Here is a 16,432-nt window from a genome sequence, read left to right on the forward strand (position 1 = left end):
TTACTCCTTAATATTAATCCATTTTATTTCATCTCACCAATTATGGGCATTGGGTTTCTTATTGTCAATATTTGTTATGCCTTATTATGGGCAGACACCTTCACTTTTATGTAATTATCTTATTGGAGGGGTGATATAGAGTACAGTACTTGTTAGGAGCATGGCTCTAGAGCAAGCCATTCTGCCCGGATTTCACTCCCAGCTCCACAGTTATTAGCCATATGATCTTAGAGAAGTTACGTGACACATCTATGTGTCGATTTCTTTTTTCTTTTCTTTTTTTTTGAGGTGGAGTCTCACTCTGTCTCCCAGGCTGTAGTGCAGAGGCACGATCTCGGCTCACTGTAACCTCCGCCTCCCAGGTTCAAGCGATTCTCCTGCCTCAGCCTCCAGAGTAGCTGGGATTACAGGCGCCTGCCATTGCTCCTGGCTAATTTTATTGTTTTTAGTAGAGACAGGGTTTCACCATCTTGGCCAGGCTGGTCTTGAACTCCTGACCTCATGATCCACCTGCCTCAGCCTCCCAAAGTGCTGGGATTACAGGTATGAGTTACCACGCCCAGCGGTGTCCGTTTCTTTACGTATAAAATTGGTGTGATAATCTTCCTTAACTCATAGCGTCCAGCAGATTAACTGAGTTACTATATATTTATGCTATTACATATATAAGGCTCTTAAAATAGGACCTGGCAAGGCCAGGCACAGTGGCTTAGTCATATAATCCCAGAACTTGGGAGGCCAAGGAGGGTGAATTACTTGAGGCCAGGAGTTCGAGACCAGCCTGGCCAATATGGCCAAACCCCGTCTCTACTAAAAATACAAAAATTAGTCAGGTGTTGTGGTGCACACTTGTAGTACAGGCTGAGGCAGGAGAATTGCTTGGGCCTCCGAGGCAGAGGTTGCAGTGAGCTGAGATCCTGCCACTGCACTCCAGCCTGGGTGACAGAGCAAGACTCTGTCTCAAAAAATAAAAAAAAGAAAGAAAAAAAAAAACAGGACTTGGCAAGATATAACTGTTATATAAGTATTGGCTATTATTATAAAATCCTCCTGCAAATCCTGCAAGCTAGACATTATTTTTTTTGGCTGGGGCTGGGGGGAATGGAGCAATCCTTTATTTTTACACACTTTGACAAGGAGGTTTTCTGTAAACAACCTTTCCAGTGGAGAACAGAGAACAGGAAAATCAGCCTCCAGACATCAGCAGCTGCTCTGCTCAGGGCTGAGGCTCCCCACTGCCCATGTGGTGAGGTGGAGGTATGTGTACTTCCCTTCCTTTATCAGCTTATCCTGCTGCTTCCTAATGGTACTCACATGTCTCATTGTTTTCTGCTGAAGTATACACTCTATAAAATCATGATATTCTATAGATTCTATGGATACTAACGATTCCATGTGCACATTCTATCCATTCTTTTTGAAAAGCCTGGCATAGAGCAGGAATCTTGTAGGGCTGTTCAGCACTTTGGATTGTCCACCATCAATCTATGTTAAGGCCGAATGTTTTCAGCACATCCAAGAAAGGCATGGCGATCCAATGCTCATGCCCTTGTCTCTTCTCTGGGCCCCACCCCCTACTTTTCTTTTTTTCTGAGACGGGAGTGCATTGGGATGATCTTGGCTCACTGCAACCTCTGCCTCCTGGGTTCAAGCGATTCTCCTGCCTCAGCCTCCCAAGTAGCTGGGACTACAGGTGTGTGCCACCATGCCTGGCTAATTTTTGTATTTTTAGTAGAGATGGATTTTGCCATGTTGGCCAGGCTGGTCTCGAACTCCTGAACTCAGGTGATCCACCCACCTCGGCCTCCCAAAGTGCTGGGATTACAGGTATGAGCCACTGAACCTGGACTCAAGCTAGACATTATTATCCCCATTTTACAGATGAAGAAACTGAAGCTTAGAGAGAGAAGGGACTTGTCCCACATTATAGAATTAAATCAACTCCTAGGATTGATAACTGATCCAGATCTCATAATTTGTGTGTACATTTTCTTGGGGCCTTATATCCAGAGGTCCCTTTTTTTTTTTTTTTTTTTTGAGACAGAGTCTCGCTCTGTCACCCAGGCTGGAGTACAGTGGTCGGATCTCAGCTCACTGCAAGCTCCGCCTCCCGGGTTTAAGCCATTCTCCTGCCTCAGCCTCCCGAGTAGCTGGGACTACAGGCGCCCGCCACCTTGCCCGGCTAGTTTTTTGTACTTTTTAGTAGAGACGGGGTTTCACCGTGTTAGCCAGGATGGTCTCGATCTCCTGACCTCGTGATCCGCCCGTCTCGGCCTCCCAAAGTGCTGAGATTACAGGCTTGAGCCACCGCGCCTGGCCTAGAGGACCTCTTTTTTTTTTTTTGAGGCAGAGTCTTGCTCTGTTGCCCAGGCTGGAGTGCAGTGGCACCATCTCAGCTCACCACTACCTCTGCCTCCTGGGTTCAAGCGATTCTCCTGCCTCAGCCTCCCGAGTAGCTGGGACTACAGGCATGTGCCACAACGCCCAGCTAATTTTTGTATTTTTAGTAGAGAGAGGGTTTCACCATGTTGGCCAGGCTGGTCTCGAACTCCTGACCTTGTGATCCATCCGCCTCGGCCTCCCAAAGTGCGGGGATTACAGGCATGAGCCACCACACCCGGCCCGGGGGACCCTTCTATAGAGGGTGCTGTGTCCATCTCCTACAAATTATGCATCTACCAGGAACAATGTATGTGTGTTTTGCAATAGTGGTAAAATTATACTTCCTGAGTCATTCTCAACTGTCATCTACTATTCACTGATCTAGCCTTTTCCTAGGAGGTCAGATGCTTGTAAATAATTTATTCTCCAACAAAAAAAGCCTTTCCTAAACGAGGAATTCCATGGTGGTGTGGGAGTAAATTTCCTAACTGACGATAACTCTTTTACTGCACATTCTTTTCACTGGGCATGTGCTCAATAAATACCTCTCCTTTGTGTCATGCTGTGTGCTGGACACTGAGGACACAGAAATAGATAAAACCCAGGCCCTGCCCTCAAGGTACTCAAGTCTAGTAGGCAGGGAAGGAGGACAACAGAAAAAGAACATGGTAAGTACTCTCATAAAAAGAAACGCCGGGCGCGGTGGCTCAAGCCTGTAATCCCAGCACTTTGGAAGGCCGAGGCGGGTGGATCACGAGGTCAGGAGACCGAGACCATCCTGGCTAACACGGTGAAACTCCATCTCTACTGAAAATACAAAAAATTAGCCGGGCCTGGTGGCGGGCGCCTGTAGTCCCAGCTACTCGGAAGGCTGAGGCAGGAGAATGGAGTGAACCCGGGAGGCCGAGCTTGCAGTGAGCCGAGATCGCGCCACTGCACTCCAGCCTGGGCGATAGAGCGAGACTCTGTCTCATAAACAAAAACAAAAACAAAAACAAAGTATGGTTGTGTGTGATGGCTCATGCCTGTAGTTTCAGTTACTCAGGAGGTCGAGGCGGGAGGATAGACTGAGCTCAGGAGTTTGAAGCTGCAGTGCACCATGGTCATGCCTGTAAAATAGCCATTGCACTCTAGTCTGGGCAACACAGTGAAACCGTGTCTCAAAAAAGAAAAAAAAAAAAGGAAGCAGCAGCACTTGCTAAAGCTCAGAGGCATCCAGCCTGCTGGTAGCGGCAGTCAGTGGTCAGAGCAGGCTTCTCGAAAGAGGCACTACTTGACCTGGGATTTGTTTGTTTGTTTGTTTGTTTGTTTTGAGACGGAGTTTCGCTGTTGTTGCCCAGGCTGGAGTGCAATGGCACAATCTCAGCTCACCACAACCTCCACCTCCTGGGTTCAAGCGATTCTCCTGCCTCAGCCTCCCAAGTAGCTGGGATTACAGGCATGTGCCACCATGCCCTGCTAATTTTGTATTTTTAGTAGACAGGGTTTCTCTGTGTTGGTCAGTCTGGTCTCGAGCTCCCGACCTCAGGTGACCCACCTGCCTCAGCCTCCCAAAGCACTGGGGTTACAGACGTGAGCCACTGCACCTGGCCTTGACCTGGGTTTTGAAGGAAAAATAATTACCTTAATTAAGGGAGAGGGAAGAGCATTCTAGGCATAGGGAATCACATGTGTGAAGGCATCAGAATGTGAAACCAGATGATGTTTATAGGGTCAACAAATAATTTGGGATGAGGTTCAAAGAGTGTGTATGGGAGGGAAGAGACCAAGCTGGAAAGGCAGGTTGCAGCAGATAGCAGGGTTTGTGGCCAAAGGTTAGGGGCGTATGCTTTAATGCTGTGTGACATTTAGTTACAGTTCTCTTCTGGCACAACTGCTTTTTTCTGACAGTCAGTATTTGATTACATTTAGAAGTCCAGATTAAAATTTATTCACTCATCAACATGGGCTGAGCACCTCACTGTGTCAGTTTTTTTGTGCAGGCAGGCGGCCTCAGGAATAGACTTTTGGGGTCATAGCTTGAAATCTTGTGAGCTTTTTTTAGAAGGCAGTAAATCTCACCCCTGACTTGAGATGATTTATCCTGAAACCTGATTCCTTCCTTGTCCTTGGTGTTGCAACCTTTCTTGGTCATTTGGATTTCCATGAGCATGCTGCAGTGACCTGGGTCCACACACACATTACAGGAATGGCTATAATCAGAAGCTGAGCCAGCCAGCTTAGGTGGTGAACACATGCCCAGTGTGCTCCCGCACGTGAGCCTCATGAATGAGATGGAGAAGGCAGAGAATATCAGGTCCCTACTCTTTGGGATTTCATAGTCTTAAAAACAGAAAGTTGGCCTGGCGTGGTGGCTCATGCTTATAATCCCACCATTTTGGGTGGCTGAGGTGGTTGGATCACGAGGTCAGGAGGTCAAGACCAGCCCGACCAAGATGGTGAAACCCTCTCTCACTAAAAAAAATAAATAAATAAATTAGCCGGGCGTGGTGATGGGTGTCTGTAATCCCAGCTACTCGGGAGGCTGAGGTAGAGAACTGCTTGAATCCGGGAGGTGGACGTTGCTGTGAGCCAAGATGGTGCCACTGTACTTCAACCTGGGGGGCAGAATGAGACTCCGTCTCAAAAAAAAAAAAAAAAAAATAGACCTAGAAGCATTGTTATAAGTTACTAACCACATAGGATAAACTGAGCACTTACAAAGTGCTTCACTCTGTGTTGGGACCTGGAAGGCAAATAAAGAAATCAGACTTGGTTCCTATCCTTATGGTGCTCACAGTCTGGTAAAACAGGCCATGACCACAGTGCTTCAGGAAGTGGAGGAGCCCTCAGTTGGCTAACCACAGTCCACTGTCAACCAGTAAGGATTAGGAAGGCATCCTAGACAAAGGCTGGTGATCGGGGGACATAGTTTGAACTGACACTGGAGAGAGGTGGAAAGAGCAGCTCACATACACAAAACAGCCTGAGGAGTTGAGAGAAGAGGAGTGGGTCAGAGGGATTGGTTTGTCTAGTATAGGTGGGGAAGTAGCAAGTGGAGTGGTCAGCAGGGACCAGATGGGAGGGCCTGGAATGCTGAGCTAAGGATGTGGGCATTGTGGAGACGTTGGTCTCCAAATGGGGGTGATACAGGTCTTTTAGAAAGACAAGTCCCTTTCATTCCTGGGCTCCGTGTGCTCACCTGTAAAATGAGGGGTTGAAGATTGTTTTCAAAATCATTCCAGTGCATGTATCCTATGATTTACAGCATTGTTTCTTAAAGTTTATTGTGTATCTGTGTCACCTGCGGATCTCAGTAAAATGCATATTCTGGCCAGGCAGTGTGGCTCACACCTGTAGTTTCAGCTACTTGGGAAGCTGAGGTGGGAGGGTTGCTTGAGCACAGCCTGGGCAACATAATGAGACCCCAGTCTCTAAAAATAATAATAATTTTAGGCCAGGTGCAGTGGCTCACGCCTGTAATCCCAGCACTTTGGGAGCCCAAAGCAGGTGGATCACCTGAGGTCAGGAGTTCGAGACCACCCTGGCCCACATGCCGAAACTCTGTCTCTACTAAAAATACAAAAATTAGCTGGGCGTGGTGACACATGCCTGTAATCCCAGCTACTCAGGAGGCTGAAGCAGGAGAATCAATTGAACCTGGGAGGTGGAGGCTGCAGTAAGCCAAGATTGTGCCATTGCACTCCAGCCTTGGTGACAACAGCAAAACTCCATCTCAAAAAATAATAATAATAATTTTTAAAATGCATATTTTGGTTCAGTAGGTGTGGTGGGGGTCCCAAGGTTCTCCAATGATATGGATGCTGCTGGTCCTCAAGCCACACTTTGAGCAGCAAGGATTTAATTCTTGGGTACTCAAAGTATAGTCTGAGATTCAGCCTTTGTCAGTCATATAATGCTCTATAAGTTATCTCATTAGAGCCGGGTGCGGTGGCTCACACCTGCAATCTCAGCACTTTGGGAGGCTGAGGCAGGCGGATCACTTGTGGTCAGGAGTTTGAGACCATCCTGACCAACATGGAGAAACCCTGTCTCTACTAAAAATACAAAATGAGCCAGGTATGGTGACGCATGCCTGTAATCCCAGCTACTCGGGAGGCTGAAGCAGGAGAATTACTTGAACCCAGGAGGTGGAGGTTGCAGTGAGCCAAGATCACACCATTGCACTCCAGCCTGGGTAACAAGAGCAAAACTCAGTCCTCACCACCAAAAAAAAAAAAAAAAAAAAGTTATCTCATTAGAAATAGTGTCCTACCTAACTTTTACAGTGTTTTAAGGTTTGCAAAGAGATATACAAACCTTATTTCCTCCACTGCTTTCAGCAGTTCTTGAGAGGTCATTTTTTTTTTTTTTTTTTGACACGGTCTCACTCTGTCATCCAGGCTGGAGTGCAGTGGCACAATCATGGCTCACTGAAGTCTCAAATTCCTGGGCTCAATCAGTCCTTCGCCTTAGCCTCCCAAGTAACTGAGACTACAAGCACATGCTGTCATACCTGGCTAATGTTTTTATTTTTTGTAGAGACGGGGTCTCTTTATGTTACCCAGGCTGGTCTTAAACTCCTAGGCCCAAGGGATCCTCTCACCTTGTCCTCCCAAAGTGCTAAAATTACAGGCATGAGCCACAGCACCTGGCCAAGACAACACTTTCATGGTTGTGTAAAACACCCTTTAAACTTAGGTATTGAGGTTGGTTTGTCTTTTCCCAGCCTCAAGGTGGGGTAGAGATTGGGAGTCCCATTTTACAGATGAGAAGACTGAGGTTCTAAAAAGAGAATAAAAGAGAATGGATTTAGTCAAAGCCAAACAAACACTACAGAAGTAGCACCACAGTAATTAATATTGAAACCTCTATTCCAGTGCTTATTTCCAGCAAATGTCTTTCTTTTTTATTTATTTATTATTTTTTTATGTTTTGAAATGGAGTCTCGCTCTGTCACCCAGACTGGAGTGCAGTGGCACAATCTTGGCTCACTGCAACCTCCGCCTCCCGGGTTCAAGCAGTTCTCTGCCTCAGCCTCCCAAGTAGCTGGGATTACAGGCACATGTCACCATGCCCAGCAAATTTTTTTGTAATTTTAGTAGAGACGGGGTTTCACCATCTTGGCCAGGCTGGTTTTTAACTCCTGACCTCATGATTCACCTGCCTCGGCCTCCCAAACTGCTGGGTTCACAGGCATGAGCCACTATGCCCGGTCTTTTAAAAATTTAATTTAATTTAATTTTTTGTCTTTTTAAAGATGGAGTTTCATTCTTGTTGCCCAGGCTGGAGTGCAGTGGCACGGTCTCAACTCACTGCAACCTCTGCCTCCCCAGTTCAAGCGATTCTCCTGCCTCAGCCTCTCATATAGCTGGGATTACATGCACCCACCACCATGCCCAGCTAATTTTTGTATTTTTGGTAGAGACAGGGTTTCACCACGTTGGCCAGGCTGGTCTCGAACTCCTGACCTCAGGTTATCCACCCAGTTCAGCCTCCCAAAGTGCTGGGATTATAGGTGTGAGCTACGACACCGGCCCCCTGGCCCTTTTTTTTGAGAGAGAATCTCACTCTGTCATCCAGGCTGGAGTACAGTGGTGTGAACTCTGCTCATTGCAACCTCTGCCTCCTGGGGTCAAGCAATTCTCCTGCCTCAGCCTCCCAAGTAGCTGGGAAGACAGGTGCCTGCAACCATGCCCAGCTAATTTTTGTATTTTTAGTAGAAATGGGGTTACCGTGTTGTCCAGGATGGTCTGGAACTCCTGACCTCAAGTGGTCTGCCTGCCTCTGCCTCCTAAAGTACTGGGATTGCAGGCATGAGCCACCGCACCTGGCCAGAGAAAGTTACCTTTAAACAATTGGAAAGTATGAAATATGCAAATGTAGGAAAGAAGGCTTATTGGTGTGTGTGGCTTACCATTGAGCTGTCAGCTCTAAAGATGGATTATAGAGGAAGCTCATTCTGACTAGAGAGAGATTAATATTAATCTCTGACTTTTGTGTATACATTCATCAAATATTTGTCAAGCCCTACTCTTCACCATGCCCTGTGTTAGATTCTGATGGCAAAAGCATGAATCAGTTCTCAGAGAGCTCACTGCTTAGTCTTAAGACAGCATTTCACTGTTTACAAACCCTTTTCCCATTATTAATGATAAATATGTCCATCAAAACTGATAGATGAGCTGGGTGTGGTGGCTCAGACCTGTAATCCCAGCACCTTGGGAGGTTGAGGATGGAGGATACCTTGAGCTCAGGAGTTCAAAACCAGCCTGGACAACATGGGGAAACCCTATTTCTACACAAAAGATACAAAAATCAGCTGTGCACTGCACCTGTAGTCCCAGCTACTTAGAAGGCTGAGGCGGGAGGATTGTTTGAGCCCCAGAGGTTGAGGCTGCAGAGAGCCATGACTGCACCACTGCACTCCAGCCTGGGTGACATAGTGAGACCCTGTTTCAAAAATGACAATAATAACTGTCATGTGCTGGGTGTATAATATGTGCCAATGTTGTGCTAAACTTTACACATCAGTATAATTATGTTAATCCTCAAAAATCTTATTAGAATATACACTACAAGAGGGCAGGGTTCTTTTTTATATTAACATATAAACATTCATTCTTTTAAATGTATTAATGCATTTAAATTTTCCTTTTTTATCTTTAATTTTTAATTTTTAAATATTTTTTCTATTTTCTACACAACCAATTTTTTATTCCTAACTTGCATTATTTTTCTTTTTTTATTATTATTCTTTAAGTTCTAGGGTACATGTGCACAACATGCAGGTTTGTTACATATGTATACATCTGCCATGTTGGTGTGCTACACCCATTAACTTGTCATTTACATGAGGTATATCTCCTAATGCTATCCCTCCTCCCTCCTCCCACTGCACGACAGGCCCTGGTGTGTGATGTTCCCCATCCTGTGTCCAAGTGTTCTCATTGTTCAATTCCCACCTATGAGTGAGAACATGCAGTGTTTGGTTTTCTGTCCTTGCGATAGTTTGCTCAGAATGATGGTTTCCAGGCCGGGCTCGGTGGCTCAAGCCTGTAATCCCAGCACTTTGGGAGGCCGAGACGGGCGGATCACGAGGTCAAGAGATCGAGACCATCCTGGATAATACGGTGAAACCCCGTCTCTACTAAAAAATACAAAAAAAACCTAGCCGGGCAAGGTGGCGGGCGCCTGTAGTCCCAGCTACTTGGGAGGCTGAGGCTGGAGAATGGCGTAAGCCCGGGAGGCGGAGCTTGCAGTGAGCTGAGATCCGGCCACCGCACTCCAGCCTGGGCTACAGAGCGAGACTCCGTCTCAAAAAAAAAAAAAAAAAAAAAAAAGAATGATGGTTTCCAGCTTAATCCATGTCCCTACAAAGGACATGAACTCATCCTTTTTTATGGCTGCATAGTATTCCATGGTGCATATGTGCCACATTTTCTTAATCCAGTCTATCACTGATGGACATCTGGGTTGGTTCCAAGACTTTGCTATTATGAATAGTGGAGGGCAGGTATTTTTGTCTGTTTTGTTTACTGATGCATCCCTAGAACCTGAAAGAGTGCTTGTCACATGATAGGCACTCAAAAAATGTTGATGAATACATTAATAAACAACACTGTTAGGCAGGGCGCGGTGGCTCACTCCTGTAATCCCAGCACTTTTGGGAGGCCCAAGTGGATGGATCACTTGAGGTCAGCAGTTTGAGACCAGACTGGCCAACATGGTGAAACCCCGTCTCTACCAAAAAATACAAAAATTAGTCAGGCATGGTAGTGCACACCTGTAGTCCCAGCTACTAGGGAGGTTGGGTGGGAGAATTGCTTGAACTGGGAGGCGGAGGCTGCAGTGTGCTGAGATTGCGTCACTGCACTCCAGCCTGGGTGACAGAGTGAGACCCTGTCTTAAAACAAAACAAAATAAAACCAAAAACAACCCTGTTAGGTAGATACAATCATTACCTCCATTTCACAGATGAGTAAACTAAGTAACAGGGAGGTAAAATGCTGTGCTTAAGGCCTCCCATATAGTAAAAGGTAGTGCTAAGATGCTTTTAGAAGAACCCAGAACTCTCTGAGTCCAAACCCAATGGTCTTACCCTTTATAGACCAGTGATTCTCAAACTTGAGCATGCATCAGAATCATCCGGGAAGTTTGTTAAAACACGGATTGCTGGCCAGGTGCAGTGGCTCACGCCTGTAATCCCAGCACTTTGGGAGGCCGAGGTGGGTGGATCACGAAGTCAGGAGATCGAGACCATCCTGGCTGACATGGTGAAACCCCGTCTCTACTAAAAAAAATACAAAAAATTAGCTGGGCGTGGTGGCGGGTGCCTGTAGTCCCAGCTACTTGGGAGGCTGAGGCAGGAGAATGGCGTGAACCCGGGAGGCAGTGCTTGTAGTGAGCAGAGACCATGTGCCACTGCACTCCAGCCTGGGCGAAAGAGCCAGACTCCATCTCAAAAAAAACAAAAAACAAAAAAACAAAAAAACAAACAAACAAAAACACATGGATTGCTGAACCCCACAACCAGAGTCTTCAATTCAGTAGATCTGGGGTAGGACTGGAAAATATTCATTTCTAACAACTTCCAGTGATGCCGATGGTGCTGGCCCAGGGACCATATTTTGAAAACCACTGTTCTGTAACGACCAGCCTCCCAATTTCTCATTTATTTCTATGAGGTGAACAGAATTAGGTTAATATGCCATAGCAGATGAGGAATATGAACCCAGAAAAGTAACACTTGTCCAAGGTCCTATAGCAACTGTGGGAGTCCACGGTTAGTGCGATCCCAAAATCCTTATCATTCTTGAAAAATATTCCTGTCTCAGGTCATGACATGTGGGCAGGGGATATAGAAGAAACAGAGGCAGGGAGGAGAGTATTTGTCAGGAGGTAGGGAGGATAAAATTTGGAAATGTTGCCACCCAACTTGCTGCCCTGAGGGAAGAGTATGGCTCTGTCACTAACTTGCTGCGTACCCTGGGACAAGCCCCTTTCCTCTCTGGACCTTGGTCCTTTTCCCTGTAAAGCAGGACCTGTCCAGTTTAAGCACAGCCTGGGAGCCTCAGAGACAGGCAGGAAGTCCAGGTTACAATGATTCGGGTTTCCGAAAGCTTTGCGCTTGCCCTGGGCCCGACAGGTCACGTGGGGACTACGTGATGTGCAATCGCCGCTGCTGAAACAAGAGCATGTGCAGGGCTGGCAGCTGTCACAGCCTTTCCATGTCTTGGGGGGATGGGGAGTGATGAGGTGAGGAAGGGCTGCAGGCTTAACGGGCAGGGCTGGGGGGGGGGGTTGACTGGCCACAGCAGGAAGGGCAGAGCGTCTCCACGGCTAACCCACCCAATGCTGAGTCCCGAGGGGATCTGCAGAGGGCAGAGAGCTGGGCAGCCCCCGGGCAAGCCACCCGGAACCTGCCTCAGCTGCACAAGCCACTGAGAAAGATCGGGTCCGTTTAGACACGAGCACCAATCTCAGGCCTCCAAAGTTACCTCACAGCAAACGTGATTGGTCCGGTCTCTCTCACGGGGCGGGCTCCTCTTACCAACGTGTAACCCTGTGGGAGAGGTTTAGCGGGCTGTGTTACCCGGTGGAAATCATTTTACTTATCTGGACCTCCTTTAAAGAAAGGAGGTATTAAGACCTATCCCGAGGCTGGGCGCGGTGGCTCACACCTGTAGTCCCAGCACTTTGGGAGACCGAGGTGAGTGGATCACCTGAGGTCAGGAGTTCAAGACCAGCCTAGCCAACACGGTGAAACCCCATCTCTACTAAAAATACAAAAATTAGCTGGGCCTGGTGGTGGGCACTTGTAGTCCCAGCTACTCGGGAAGCTGAGGCAGGAGACTCGCTTGAACCCAGGAGGCAGAGGTTGCAGTGAGCCAAGATTACGTCACTGCACTCCAGCCTGGGCGACAGAGTGAGACTCTGTCTCAATTTAAAAAAAAAAAAAGGCCAGGCGCGGTGGCTCACGCCTGTAATCCCAACACTTTGGGAAGCCAAGAATGGATAATCTTTCTAAAAAATGGTGCTGGAGTAATTATAAATCCACATGCAATAAAGTGAACCTCAACTGTTATCTCATACCTCATACAAAAAGTAATCTGAAATGAATCATAGGCTTTCTAAACATAAGATTAAACCACAAAATTTCTACAAGAAAATATAGGTAAAATCTTAGTGACTTTGGGTTTGGCAAAGACTTCTTGAATATGAAAGAAAAAGCACAAACTATTAACAAGAGAAAAAAATAAATAAACTAGACACATCATTAAAATGAAAAACTTTTGGTTTTGAAAGACAGTTATAAAAACAAAAAAGGCAGGCCAAACTGGGAGAAAATATATGCAAAACTTCTGATAATGGACTTGAATATATAAACAACTCTTAGAATGCAATAATAAAAAACAATCTAATAAAAAGGGGCAAATGATTTTAACAAACATGTCATCAAAGACACACGGATGGCAAATAAGCACATGAAAATATGCCAACATTATTGGTCACTCAAAAAAATACAAACTAAACCCACGATAAGATACTGTTAAACTCACTATAATGGCTAAAATTTTAAAAGACTGACCACACAGGCCGGGCGCGGTGGCTCAAGCCTGTAATCCCAGCACTTTGGGAGGCCGAGACGGGCGGATCACGAGGTCAGGAGATCGAGTCCATCCTGGCTAACACGGTGAAACCCCGTCTCTACTAAAAAAAATACAAAAAACTAGCCAGGCGAGGTGGCGGGCGCCTGTAGTCCCAGCTACTCGGGAGGCTGAGGCAGGAGAATGGCGTAAACCCGGGAGGCGGAGCTTGCAGTGAGCTGAGATCCGGCCACTGCACTCCAGCCCCGGCGACAGAGCGAGACTCCGTCTCAAAAAAAAAAAAAAAAAGACTGACCACACATCAAATGATGGTGAGGGTGTACAGCAACTAGAACTATCAAACACTGCTGGTAAGAATGTAATGGTAGAATCACTTGAGAAAACAGTTTGGGTGTTTCTTAAAGATAGATCTATACCTACCATATGATCTAGCCATTCCACTCCTAGGTATGAACCCAAAAAATGGAAATGAATGCCCATATAAAGACTTGTACACAAATATTCATGGCAGCTTTATTTGTAAGCCAAAAACTGGAAACCCAAATGGATAAACAAATTATGATATATCTACATCATGAAATGTCATTCACTAACAAAAAGAATGAACTATTAATACACGTGGTAACATGCATGAATCTCAAAATAATTACACTGAATCAAAGAAACTATACAAAAAGAAATAGTACTTACTGTATGATTGTATTTAGATAATATTCTACAAAATGCAACCCATCTTCAGTGACAGAAAGCAGATTAATGATTGCTGGGGAGGGAATGAAGTACAAAGGCACATGAGGAAACTTTGAGGTGATGAATATGCTCATTATCTTGATTGTGATAATGGTTTATAGGTGTATACATATGTAGAAATTCATAATTGTTACTTTAAAGTTATGTGCAGTTTCCTGTATGTCAATTAGACCTTCAAGTAATGTTTCTTATAGCTTTAAGAAAAACCTGGGTCAAAAGAGCAAGAGTCAATGATATTCTAAGTTCAATTAATGAAAACCAAATTATTTGGAAGGATAATCCTTCTTCTTAATTCAGTCAACAATACTTGGGCATGTAATATTGCTGGGCACAATCAAGACACTGTGATTATAATAAGAATGAGCTAAGACCACATGGACAATGTCAAATTGAAGCAGAGAACTTAAGAAGTCAAGCCAAAACAACAACAACAACAACAACAACAGGGGAAAAGCACTCTAGGGCAGAGGCAACAGTAAGTTCAAACAGATCACGAGGTCAGGAGTTCGAGACCAGCCTGGTCAACATGGTGAAACCCTGTCTCTACTAAAAATACAAAAATTAGGCGGGTGCGGTGTAATCCCAGCTACTTGGGAGGCTGAGGCAGGAGAATTGCTTGAAACCATAAGGCAGAGGTTGCGGTGAGCCAAAAAATCGTGCCACTGCACTCCAGCCCGGACAAAAGAGCAAAACAAACAAAAAAAAGTGACCTCTTACTTGGTTCAGCCTCTTGTCACCAACTAACTCTCTTGTGCCCTCTACCGCTCAGGTGATTTCATTTAAATGCAGTTCAACTCAGAAAATAAAGGGAAACATTCCTAGATTTTAGTAATCTACATCACCCTGCTCTATTCTATCATCGAGCCCTATTCCATTCTTGGCCCTGTGACCAGCATACAGGACACAGAGGTCACAGTCTGGTGGGGGATACAGACTTCATGCCATTATTGGTATGACAAGAAACATTCCTGGAACAGGAATGACTTTGAGCCAGGCACTCTGCCAAGCACACTGTATACATGAACTTGTAGTCCTTCTGACAGCCATTACAAATGGATCTGCATTTACAGAAGAAGATTCAGACTCACAAACATGATTGGTTTAAGGTCACAATTTAATAAACATGGAACATGGATTCTGAACTAAGATCTGTCCCCCCTCCAAAGCCAATTCTTTCTTTCCTACTACACTATACCAAAATAAACCAAGTGGTGTGGAACACCGAAATGGGAGCGTCTAAATCTAATTTGAATGTGTGTGGTTGTTGTGTCTGGGAAGACTTTACATAGAAGAGTATTTCTGATTTGGGTCAAAAAGGGTGGTCCAGGCATCAAGAGCAGAGGTAAACAGGAAGACAAACTTGAGATCTATTCAGAGAACAGAAGGTTGGTGGGATGTGGGGGAAGAGAGGCAGAATATAAGGCTAGAATCAGATTGCACAGGATCTTGAAGGCCATCCTAAAGAAGATGACCTCAAACCAAAGTTCAAGGATTCCCATCCTGGGTCATGGGATTCCCATACTGAAGAGTCCCCTAAGGTGATCAGGGTACGAGAAACCACAGGTAAATGTGGTATATTGTCTGAAATGTCAATTTTACTCAAAGGCTTAGGGGGAAAAGGCAATTTTCTGTTATCCTATGAAAGATGTATTATGGGGAATTGAATGTAAAATCATATGAATTTAAAAAATAAAACAGGAATTTCAGACATTATTGGCTGCCCTCCAATAAATACGTAGTTGGAAATAGTCCATTCTTTGCTGCCATTGGGGATAGCTTAGTAATGGAGCCATTTGGAAAGCATTGTTATAGGCAATGGGAAGTCATGGATTTAGCTCCATTGAGAATTCAAAAGTAGGGCTGGATGGGATTCAAAGATGAATGGGAAGTCGGCCGGGCGTGGTGGCTTACACCTGTAATCCCAGCACTTTGGGAGGCCGAGGCCAGCAGACCACCTGAGGTCAGGAGTTCGACACCAGCCTGGCCAATATGGTGAAACCCTGTCTCTACTAAAAATACAAAAAAAATTAGCCAGGCATGGTGGTGGGCGCCTGTAATCCCAGCTACTCAGGAGGCTGAGGCACGAGAATCACTTGGACCTGGGAGGCAGAGGTTGCAGTAAGCTGAGACGGCGCTATTGCACTTCAGCCTGGGCAACAAGAACAAAACCCTGTCTCAAAAAAAAAAAAAAAAAAAAAAAAAAAGATGAATAGGAAGTCACTGTCTTAGGAGAACTTTCCATCTAGGCTTTATGGAACTGATAATTCTTAGCAGGAACAGGAGCAGGAAAACAAAGCAAAAAGTAGGTAAACTTCCTCTCCTCCCCGTCTCCTTGACATGTTCCTTTTCTATCTCATTCATTTTTTTTTTTTTTTAAGACGGAGTTTTGCTCTTGTCGCCCAGGCTGGAATGCAATGGTGCAATTTCGGCTCACATGCAACCTCCACCTCCCAGGTTAAAGCAATTCTCCTGCCTTAGCCTCCCGAAGAGCTAGGATTACAGGTGTGCGCCCTGTAATTCTGTATTTTTAGTAGAGACCCCTGCTAATTTTGTATTTTTAGTAGAAACAGAGTTTCACTAGATTGGCCAGGCTGGTCTCGAACTCTTGACCTCAGGTGATCCACCCGCCTCGGCCTCCCAAAGTGCTGGGATTACAGGCGTGAACCACCGCGCCCGGCCTCATTCATTTATTCATTAAAAAAAAAAATTCA

General features: G+C 45.5%; 1 pseudogene; it reads right to left on the reverse strand.

Annotated features, from left to right (window-relative positions):
• Positions 1–1,216: 1,216 nt before the first annotated feature.
• On the reverse strand, positions 1,217–1,910 carry LOC119626192 (NADH dehydrogenase [ubiquinone] iron-sulfur protein 5-like; annotated as a pseudogene).
• Positions 1,911–16,432: the final 14,522 nt, after the last annotated feature.

The sequence above is a fragment of the Chlorocebus sabaeus genome, chromosome 20 (assembly GCF_047675955.1).
Source record: "Chlorocebus sabaeus isolate Y175 chromosome 20, mChlSab1.0.hap1, whole genome shotgun sequence".
Lineage (NCBI taxonomy): Eukaryota > Metazoa > Chordata > Mammalia > Primates > Cercopithecidae > Chlorocebus > Chlorocebus sabaeus.